The 11,575-nt window shown below is 51.4% G+C and overlaps 1 long non-coding RNA gene across 1 annotated transcript; it reads left to right on the top strand.

The window, feature by feature from the left end:
- Window positions 1-2,730: 2,730 nt before the first annotated feature.
- LOC128096858 (uncharacterized) lies at window positions 2,731-11,210 on the top strand. Its single transcript, XR_008213759.1, has 2 exons — window positions 2,731-3,452; window positions 8,416-11,210. It is a non-coding gene; the product is annotated as an uncharacterized LOC128096858 (long non-coding RNA).
- Window positions 11,211-11,575: the final 365 nt, after the last annotated feature.

Here is an 11,575-nt window from a genome sequence, read left to right as displayed (position 1 = left end):
ACTTGCTGCACAAGCCTGAGGACCTGAGTTCAATCCCCAGAACCCTCCAGATACACACTTGTGCCCATACATCACCCCCCACACACAGCATGATAATAATCAACAGAAAATACAAGAAGAAGATTGCATTGCAGCCTTGTCCATCCAGATTTGCCTGCTCTCAGCAGGGTGAGGGTCGTATGCAGACAGGAAAATGGCCCCAGTTCTCTGAGAATTAATAAGTACCTCATATCTGCTTTCATTTTCCCCTTTTTTCCTGTCACAAAATCATCTTTTAAATAATACTGGACAAATATTTTAAAACAATGAGCCCATGGATAGACCATCCACTCTGGGAAGCCCCTGGCCCAGCAATTATGGGAAACACAGGAAGTAGAAAGGTCACAGTCTATGGGGGAAATCCCACTGTTTGATGATGGGTCCAGCTTCAGAGAACACGACCTATTTAAAAAAAAATCTTTGTGTGTGCATATGTGTGTTCATGGACGTGAGCACAGTGTGTGTGGAGGTCAGGGGAGCTCGGGCATCAGTTCTTGACTTCCACCGTGTTTGAGACAGCTGTCCCTTTTCTGGGGTGTGTGACAGGCTAGCTGGCCCCTGAGCTTCCAAAGGTCACCTGTCACTGCTCCCATCTCACCCTACCAGCACTGGGATTACAGATGCTGGCTGCTGCATCCAGTGTTGGGGGTGGGTTCTGGGGATCTGAACTTAGGTTGCCGGGAAGTGCTTTACCCAATGAGCCATCTCCCCAGCCCACATGGCCCATTTTTCTTTTTAAGTAGCACTCCAAAGGGTCACACAGTTTAATGTAGACTCCTTCCTCCTCCTTCCTCCCCTTCCTTTGTTCACCTGACATCTGAACAGAGAAGGTTCTGAACAGACGTATCTTTGATGGGGTGGGCCAGGAAGAGCCTCTTGGACGCTACGAGAGGTTAATCAGAATTCAAATCATTCCATTTTGTTGTTGTTCTCAAGACAGGGTCTGGTGCAGCTGAGGATGACCTTGAACTTCTGATCCTCCTGCCTCCGCTTCCTGAGTGCTGAGATGACAGGCACACACCACCACACCCAATTTCTGCAGTGCTGGGGATGGAACCCAGGGCTTCAGGCATGCTGGTAAGCGCTCTTCCCATTGAGCTACAGACATGCTTAGCCTTCGACACTCATTTTTAAAGCTAGTGAGTTTTCTGTTGGGGTGGAGTTCAGGGGTAGGCCACGTCCACCCGCCTAGTGTATGAAAAGCCTTGGGCTGATCAACAGCACCATGAGTATCGTCAGAAATGCAGAGCTCAGCTCCTGTGAGGAATTTAATGGTACTTTATGAAATCCCAAGAAGAAATCCAGAAACCAGTGCTCTCTGTCCAAAGGCCACCTGCAACCCGAGCTCCCTGGCAATGACCTATGAATGTCAGGTGACAGGCAGAGTGCCTCTCAGCGGGCCCTGTCCCCAGGCCTACAACATTCTGAACCCCAAGGAACAGAGAGATAAGAGGTATAGCCTGTGCTACACTGCCTGACTCAGGAACACAACTGGAGTGGCCATGCTCTTTAACATTTCACCCCTGACAGATGGCTCTGGGTCCCACAGAGGCGCAGGCGGCCTCTTAGAGTCTTCCATCAAAGAAACAGGGACATCAGATGGGAGGAGGAGAGAGGGATGAGGGATGTGGGATGACAGGACCTCCCTCCCTATGAAGATCTCAGGCCTGCCTGCCAGCACCAAGGAGCATCCCTAGGGATGGAGGAAAGTTCCAGGCCATGGCTGAGACCATAGATTTCAGGCTTTCATGAACTCCAGGTGTGCTGGCTGCATTTGAACGTCTGTCTCCGTGAAGATGGAGCCAGACACTTCTACTTTCTCCCCAGCCTCAAGCTGGGTCTTCAGCCCTCCTTTTTCACCTCTTCTGGGGACCGGGACTTCCCAGGCAGTTATATGCTGCCTTTCTTCCCTGGGCTGAGTGCCCGTTCCACAGAAGACTGAACTGAGCGCAGGGTTGGGAGCGTCTGTCACAAGATTCCAGTGGCAGAGCTGGGTGATTCATCCTGACACCCACCCACTCAAGGTCTTCCCTGTGGTTGGAAGATGAGATAGAGCCCTATCAGAGAGATGTGAGTGGATAGCAGGGCATTATGCTGAGAAGCCCAAGGGTAGAGTCAAGTCCATGACTCTAGCCTCAGCCCCTGCCCCTTACAAGCAGACCTGGCCAGCTCTTCACTTAGCCCAGGTCACTATCTTCACATAGCCCTGTCATTTTAACTGTCGTCACCCAGCCATGGTCCCCTTAACCTGACTCTGACGAACCAATCCATCATGGCCTTGTGAACTACGTGGCACGTGTCCTGATGTTGACCACACTGCCATTCACTCACCTCTGCCCCATGCTTCTTCTTCCCTCAGTGAGTGTGCAGTTCACAACTGAATGGTTCTTGCTCTCTGGGCGAGATACTCACTATGCCACAGGGCCGAATGAATGAATAGTAGGCTATTTCTGGTGCCTGGGTGTGCAAACCCTTCGCCACAGCCCAGCTCACTTTGAGCCTTGGAGTCATGCTTATCCTCCAAGTACCATCATGAATCTAGGCTGGGCAGCCACTAGTGATAAGACAGTGTGTGTGTGTGTGTGTGTGTGTGTGTGTGTGTGTGTGTGTGTGTGTGTGTGTGTTGGGGGGACAGTAGAGACCTGGTGGCTGGGCCTAGGGCCTCCTTTGGCTCTTCTGCAGACCTTCTTGTTACTGTGACAAAAACTCCTGAAGCGAGTTCAGAAAGGAAGAGTTTATTTCAGCTCACAGTCCCAGGGCACAGTCTGTCAAGGTAGGAAAGGCACGGTGCCAGGAATGTGAGGCGGCTGGTCACATCGCATCGGAAGTCAGGAAGCAGAGAGCAATGTATGCTGGTGTTCAGCTTGCTTTCTCTTTTTTATTCCGTCTTGGGATTATCACATTCAGGGTGGGTCTTCCTCACTCAGTGAAACCTTTCTAGAGGCATCCTCAGAGACACACCCAAAAGTGTGTTTCCATGGTGATTCTAAATCCAGTAAAACTGACGACGAAGGTTAAATAGCATGTCTCCTTCCTTCCTTCCCAGGAAGACCCTATAATGCCAGGGTTGCCCTGACACATATGCGCTCCTTTGGCACAGGCTCTGTGGCTTGGTGGCCTGAGAGGCCATTTCTGCCCACAGGACCTGGTGCAGGGAGACTTACCGTCTGAGGACAAGATTATCTGTGTCAGGATCCCAGATCTAGGAGGATTGTACTTTGCCTTAGGGCGGGCCCTGCCCTTGCTCAGGAAGAAAGTGGGTGGCCTCGGAGGGTGTGCAGCTGGAAGCAGAGAAGGGCTGGGGTTTGAGCTTGGAAGATGCCACACGTCAAATGAGACAGCCCACCTGTCTCATTTGGCCATACCCTGGCAAGAGAAGAAGCCAAGGCCATCCTGCCCACCATGAACTTGAGGTAGGGAGGGAAGCCTTCTGATGAGTGAAATGAGGCAGCTGCTCCCTCCTGGGGCCTTCATTCTCAGGCTCTCACCTGGGCCTGTGGGGGTGGGGACTCGGGAAAGAGGCAGGTGACAATCCCCCCAGGAGAGGTGACAGCCCCGAGGTGGGAGCCGCCACCGCCACCTGAGAGTGGGTGAGGAGCAGGTTAGCTGGGTGAAAAGTTCGCTGCGAGGGGAGCTGTCTGTTTCCTTTTCTTAATTTATCCACTATTTGGCTAACCTCACTCTGAACCCAGGCCCGAGACCCCTCGACTCTCTCCCCCGCCTCCCCACTGGGCTCCTGGGCCGCCACTAACCCTCAGCCTGCCTGTGGCCAGGCAGGGACACGCTGGCCTTGAAGCAGCCTGAGGCCGACAGGCTGCCTGGGGGAGAGGCCTGCTGCCTGGCCGGCAGTTATTTATGACTGAGGTCTTCTCCCTATCCTTAGTAACCAAAGTCCAGTTGCCGTGAGGTCTGGGGCCCCAAAGGCCAGACATCCACTAAGCCATACAAGATGTCCCGCCTGTGGCCTTCACCAAATACACAACAGCACCCGAGACAGTGACCTTTCATTCAGGGCCATCTGTCATCCTGGCCTAGGGCTGCAGCTGGACACATGGACCTGGTGTCAGACAGAAGACCAGCCTCCTTCCCCAGCCCTGGGATAACGTCTGTGACGTCCATCTCTCCTTGTTGCTCAGAGTAGACCCTGTAAACTCATCTTTACCCCAGTACCTCTTGCTCTCTCTCCCTCTCCACCCCCTTGTTTTTATTTTATTCTATTTATTCGCAGTGTGCTGTTAGTATGTGCATGCCACAGCACACATGTGGAGGTCAGAGGACAACTTGTGGGAGTTGGTTTTCTTTCCCTCATGTAGGATCTGGGGATTGAACTCAGGTAGTCAGGTTTGGTAGCAAGAGCTTCACCCTAAATCATCCTGCTGGCCCGGCCCTTGTTGTCTGCATGCATGAAAGGGGGAATGTGCGATCCTGGCAGTAGTGACCCTTCTTCACCCAGCCTGTGACAAGGAGACAGGCTGGGGAGCTGAGACAGAACCTTTGGTCTCCTCCTTATTGGCAGAACAGCCCCGATCACTCTGCCCCTGCAGCCTGTGCGGTCAACCCCGGTACTCACTTTCTATGACAGCTAACCTTGGCTGCCAGCTTGACACAACCACGAAGAGAAAACTTCCTTTGAAGACCTGCCGCCATCAGATCGGCCTCGAGCCATGTCTGGGCAGCATTTTCTTGACTGCCAATTGGTGTGAGAGGGTCCAGACCACTGTGGGCAGTGCCCTCCCCTGGGCAGCTGGGCCTGGGCTATAAGAAAGGTAAACATGAGCCAGGGAGCTCCTCTGTGGTCACTGCTTCGATTCCTGCTTGAGCCCCCGCCCTGATCCCCTCAGTGATGGACTGTGGCCTGGTAGTGTAAAGCTTTCGGTCATGGTGTTTCTCACAGTAACGAGCCAACTAGGACACCTTCCCGCCTCATTTCATACTCCCATTGAGATCTGTCTGGCAGCTCCGACAGTCACATTCCCAGCAAGCAGGAGAATAAAGATACATAAAGAACAAATTGTCCCCTCCTCATCACCTTTGGGCCTCAGAGGCCTTTCCTGGATGTTCTGCTTGGACTTGTGGGTGCACAGGTGCATGTGGTCAGAGCATAGCTTGTTATGGTAGTAATTAGGACCTCACAGGCATAGGGTACACACCCCTTGGTAGCCAAAAAGTGATATAAAGAATGCTTTGTCTGTGTATGTGTATGGTATATGTGTTTGTATGAATATATGTGTATGCATGTGTGTGGAGGCCAGAGGTCAACATTGGGTGTTGTCTTAGGGTTTCTATTGCTGTGAAGAGAGATACCATAACCATGGCAACTCTTATAAGGAAGACATTTCATTGGGACTGGCTTACAGTTCAGAGGTTCAGTCCATTCTCATCATAGCAGGAAGCATGTGGCACCCAGGCAGACATGGTGCTGGAGAGGTAGCTGAGAGTTCTACATCTGGATTGGCAGGCAGTGGGAAAAGCTAGAGACACTGGGCCTGGCTTGGGTTTCTGAAAACCTCAAAGTCCACCCCCAGTGACACACTTCCTTCAACAAGGCCACACCCACTCCAACAAGGCCACACCTCCTAATAACGCACTCCCTGTGGGCCTAATGGGGGCTGTTTTCATTCAGACCACCACAGGTATCATCCACAGTCATTCTCCACCTTAGTTTTTGAAACAGTCTCTCACCTAACCTGGAGTTTATTGAGTTGGCCAGGCTGGCTGACCAGGGAGCCCCAGGGATCCTCCAGTCTCAGCCTCCCCTCACTGCTGCTGGCTGAGGTCCTCACGCTTGTACAGCAAGCCCTTTACTACCTGGGTCATGTCCTCTGTCTCCCAAAATGGTTTTTGAGATGAGGCTGGCTTTGAACTCACAACGCTTCTGTGGCAAGGCAATTAAAGGCAAGTACCCCCACACCTAGCCAGTCATTTTTTTTTAAAATAGCTGCATGCTATTCCAAATCTGGGTGAACTGGGATTTTTTCTTGTTTACTTCGCAGTGAGGTAGGAGATACAGCAAGTCCTAAGCACAGGGCTCAGTCCACGTCACAAGGGTGACTGCCATTCAGATCATCATGGTAAATATCCCCAGTCCTTAAAGACTTCCCCTTCCCTTCCCGCCTCTAGCCATCCCAATCCCAAAGATGATTAATCACTAGACTATGTTTCAAACTTCCTACGAATTGAATCATGCCAAGAGAAGTCTTTCATCTCTGGTTTCTCATTTGTTTTCAGCACTGTGTAATATTCCACCACAGGAATGTTAACTAGAGCCTGTCTATGCTATAACAGATGGAAATGCGCATAGTTTTCAGTGTCTCCCCCAAACACAACACAGCAATAAGTATCTTTCTGCAAACCTCGGTGTGTGCCAGAACTTTTGTGTCTAGAGACTCCGTATGTCCATTTGGTGACAAGAACAAAGGTTTCTTTTGTATGCTTGTCCTAGAGATTTTTTTTTCCATTCTGTAAGATCATTCAGCAGAATTTATGGAGCTTTTGTTGTCTGGGATGACTCAGAAAGGGCCTATTCTATGGGCAATGGTGAGCCATGGAGGGTTCTAAGCAGAGAGTCATGTGTTCAAATCTGTATTCTGGAAAGAATTTCTGAGATGCATGGTGGAGGTACTCAGGTGAGTCAGAGGACTCAGCTGTGGGGAGGGCTGGACGATGTGGAGAAGAGCTGAGGGGACTCAGTGAGAGACACAGCTCAGGGGACAAGTTCTCACCTCACCTCAGGGTCTTTAGTTATAGCAGGGTGGCCCCATCTCAGTAGCCATGTGGTATCAAAGGGAAGGCAGCTTCAGAGGTTCAGCTCTACATGGACAAACACTACTTCCTTTTCCTGTGTGTGTGTGTGTGTGTGTGTGTGTGTGTCTGCCTTATGGCCACTCCCTGAATCCTGAGCTCTCTGTCAGACAGGGTTTCCAGGCCATCACAAGGACAGGTAGGAAAGGGACCTTGTGGGAAGGGGTGCATGCTGCACACAGAGGCACCTGGGAATTGCCCCATTTTTCTCTTCCTAGAAGCAGGGTCTAAAGCTCCTCTGAGGGGCTCTATTCTCCACAAGAGTCATGAACCAGACAACCCTGATCATCTTACCCACCCCTGGCTTCTGCCTCCCTCTAGCTACCCAGCTGTGGGATCCTTTTCCTCCCTCAGCCTTGTTCTCAGCCTGGCTCTTAGGGCAGACGAGCTGGGCCACATCCATGATGCTGGTGTACGGTAGTCTCATGTAATCCTGTCTGGTTTTAGCCCAGTCCTGCCCCAGGTCACCTCCCTCTACTAAAGTTTCCTCGCAGTCAGTTTTGGAATCTAGAAGGCCTTCTCTAGGGAACAGTTTTGGTCATCTTCCCATCCCTATCTCGTTCTCTAAGACATGGCAGATGGTTCCACATCCCTCTCAGGGTCCACTGTGTCCCCTCAGTTGGTCTCCACCTGTGGACCTGGTCCTCTCTCCAGCTGTTCCGACCTTTTCCTTCTTCCATGGAGCTTCTCTGCCTCGGCACCTCTGTCTCTCTGCCTGCCTGTTCCCCCTACCCTCATATTTTGGAGGTCTTCTCCATCCCACATCCTAACAGAGGGTCATTTTCAAGGCTGGCCTCTGCCCCAGGAACAAAAATCTCAGAGAAGATGAATAAGCCCAAGTCACTTACACCAAATGAGGAAGATAAATCAGGGCTCTTCCCAGCATTTCCTGATTCCTCCTACTCAGGGCCTGTGGTGGCCCATGGCTCCCAGAAGACACTGCAGGCCCCACAGAGCCTCTTGTCCTGCCTGGCAGGGGCACTCACTACCAAATAAGGGCAAGACACTTTAGAGCCCGCACAGCCTCCTCTCTGGGCAGTAGGGAAAGCTGTTCCCAGTGCCACCAGTGGACTGGAAGCCACATGGCAGTCTGGGGGTGGGTAGTGAGGGAGTCTCTCACTCCTCGGGGCAGTGATGATGGGCTGACAGACAGGCTGGGGCTACTGCCAAGCACCACACTGCCAACTGCCCACCAGGATGCTAACTGATGCCCGTCCTCAGGAGCCTGCCAACTGCCAGTCAGACCAAGACCTGGGAACGCCAGACTGCATGTCAGGACCTCAGCCAACTGTCACTCCCAAGGCCCAGGGGCAAGTCAGGGGTCCCACCACTGGTCATCCTGATGACAGCTACTGATTAGGCTACCTAGCATCCTGTCACCCTTTCCCTGGCAAGGAACTCACCATCTCCAACTCTCAGTCTGTGGGCTCCAGGACTGATTTGCTTCTTGGCTGCAAGGGACAGAGCATCCTCTGACTGCTATCATTGGTTTATATGTGGACAAGGGACTCAACCCAAGCCCGCTGTAACCCCTGAGAATTAAGCCTGGGTAACTAACATCTTGCTTTTCCTAAGGTCCTTGAACCTGGGAGAGGGCGTATGCGGCTGGAGCTGAAGCAGCCTTCTTGCCATCAGGAGAGTAAGAGCGTTGAGAGGACCCAGTTCAAACACATGGAAAGGAAGAAGACAGAGAGGCTGCTGTGTCTCAGGTCCTGGAGTCAGCCATTCCTGAAACAAGTTACCACTGGGCTTTCTCCTGTGAACCAACAAACCTTGCCCTTTGCCAAGCAGGGATGGCTGTGAATGGTGCCAGCCATCAGGGGATTTTTCCGCTGTCGATAGAGGGGGCACTATCTGCGGGCCAGGGCCCAGTTCTTGAATTTCTGTCTGAAAGGGTTAGGCAAGCCTCACTGGCTGTGGCAGCTGGTGTCTGGGCACAAGCCAGATGCTGCCTTGCTTTGGCTCAGAGGCTGAGAATTGGAATCGGGTCCCTCTCTGTGCCTTGGTGGCACCTGGCAGTATTGGGACTCGGGGTGACAGCAGCGCAGTGTCTGCCAAGTTCCCCAGTCTGGTTTTGAACTCCTCACATTCCTTGCTAAGTGTGTGAGTCTGTGCCTGTCCCACCAGACACACCGTGACTCACTGCTGTTATTACAAGGTGAACAGGATACACGTTTATTAATGGATGTTTACTAGTGGAGAGGATGGTAGTTCATTATTTGTATTTCTCTTTTGATTTTCCCCTCAGTGACTGTGGTGGACAGGGCTACTGGCTCCATCCTTCAGATGGGGAAACGAAGGCTTAGGAAGGTGAATTCAGGTTAGTGTGAAAGTCAAGGTCCCACTCAACCAAGAGTCTCAGCCAGACTCGGCCCTGCCCTGCCTCCTTCCCAGGCTCTCAGCTGATCGGGAGGGACAGCCAGGCCGGCTTCTCTTCATTCAGCATCCCACACAGAACAGACAGCAGGTTAGTAAGTTCTAACATAGTCAAGAAGGGTGGGCTGGGCTAGACCCTCGCCTGCCCACCCCCAGCAAAAAGCCACTTGGACGCCAGTGTGGCACTTGGGATTCGCAACCTCTCCTCACGCTCACTCGGTGGAGCAAGAGGCTCACAAGCCCAGAGCCAGGTCCTCCCACCTCTCCCTCTCTGGGGTTTTGCCCAGACCCGAGTCACCTTCCCGGGCAGGATCCAATTACATCCCAGCAGCAGCCTGGGATTGAGCACAGCGTGAGTCTTCTTCAAATCCTTCTCTCCTTTGTCTTGTGAGCCTTGAAAAATGAAAGGAATGATAAGGATTTGGGGGGGGGGTTGCTAGAAAATTCTGCGGATACTGGGTAACTCATCGGGAAAGAAGCATGGAGGCCCGCAGTAGAGACCTTTTGGAGGATTAGGGATCCCAGCCTGGAACAGAGAGAGGCTCATGCTCCTGGATCCGCTAGCCTCCTGGGGGACAGGCCACTAAAGCTTCCTGGACCTCAGTTTCCACAGCTGTATGCAGCAACTGAGGCTGACTCCCTGTCCTTTTTGGATTTTGAGACAGGGCGTCTCGGTATAGCTCTGGCTGTCCTGGAACTCACTATATAGGTCAGGCTGGCCCCAAATTTACAGAGCTCTGCCTGCTTCTGCCTCCTGAGTGCTGGCATTGAGGGTGTGGGTTTTTGAGACCTCAAAGGCTATTCTCAGTGTCACCCGCCCTGCCCACCCCTCCAGCAAGGACACACCTCTTAATCCTTCTCGAACTGTTCCTCTAACTGGGGGCCAGGCATCCAAACCTGAGAGCCTATGGGGGCCGTTCTCATTCAAGCCTCCACACTCCCACAGCCCTGAGTTGTTGCAAGAAGAAACAAGTGACCTGAAGACCAAATGCTCCCAAACAGGGTGACTCAGCTCCCTGGAAGACATCCTATAAAGTCCAGGGGCCGTTTTTTATTGGCACAACTGCGAGAGTCGGCTAGTGGGTGAAGACAGGGTGCTGTCAGGTGCCCTACAGAGCCCAGGACCACCCTGCCAGTGACCCTGTCCACAAAGTCAGCAGTACCGGGACGAAGTCTTGAACGTTTAGCAACGCGCTGTGGCTTTTCTTGCTCAGGGGCGCCACCTGGACGCAGAAGGGACAGTGATTAGGAGAATAGGGTATACTAGGAGGAAGGTTAGGCTTCCATATTGGCAGCCATGGATGAAGAGTCTGTTTGTGCCAGATGCTCTGCCCTCACAGTGTCGGGTCTTGAGGAAGCAAGTAGAGCGCGCAGATATTAAATGTCCATCAACTGTGATGGAGAGATAAGCTGTGGTCTAGTCATGTACTGGAAGATTTGGGCTATCAAAAGGAGGTGGAATTGTTTGACATCTTCCTTTCCTTTTTGTATCTGCGTGTACATATGTGTATTCATTTCTATTTCTTGCTTTATTAACTAAGAACTCAAGTCCTATCCTGAACAGAGGCAGAAAGAGGATGTCTTCTCTTGCTCCTAATTTTGGGTGAATGCTCTCAGTTCTTCTCCATTTAGTATAATGTAATCCAGAGGTTTGTTGTATACAAACTTCATACTGAAAGGTTCTCAAGCTATCTCCAGTCTCTTCTGATTTTATTGTGAAGGGATATTGAATTTTATCAGACCTTTTCAGCATCTATTGAGAAGGTCATGCGATTTTTCATCTTGATTCTGTCTATATACAGGTCTTTCTTTTTGGAAAAAAAGAAGATTTTATTTTTTAAAATTATGTAAATATGTGTATGTATGTTTGTGGGTTTGTGTATGTGAGTCCAGGTACCCACGGAGACCAGTTCTGAAAAATATATTACAGGTTATTAGCTCACACAGCTTGAGTTTGACTCTTATCTCAATAAAGCTAAATGGTGTGTACTGACTGTTCTGGCAGAAGCTCCACCTGAGCCCCTGGCGTCCATATACTCAGAGTCTGGGATTTTTAGGTGGAAGCCCCACCTCTCTCTCTTTCCAGCCCCTGCCCCATTCCAGAAAGCCTGCCATCTGTGGAGATGCCCGGGACCACAACTACCGGCTATTTGAGACCCGGCCCAGAGATCTGCCACGTGTGCTCTCCTGTTCTGTCTCCTGCCTTCCTGAGGGCCACCGGGAGTGCTCTGCTTTGCATTGCCCTGTTTATTAAATCTGGATTTATTAATTCGGTTTGATTTGGCTTATTCCATCGCCTGTGGAGAAATCCAGCAACCAAGATTCAAAATTTATCACTGACCGGACAGCCTCCTGGGTC

This window comes from Peromyscus californicus, unplaced genomic scaffold (genome assembly GCF_007827085.1).
Source record: "Peromyscus californicus insignis strain IS unplaced genomic scaffold, ASM782708v3 Scaffold_5__1_contigs__length_169319896, whole genome shotgun sequence".
Lineage (NCBI taxonomy): Eukaryota > Metazoa > Chordata > Mammalia > Rodentia > Cricetidae > Peromyscus > Peromyscus californicus.
Note: the sequence above shows the minus strand (reverse complement) of the source record. Positions and strands in the feature narration are given on the sequence as shown.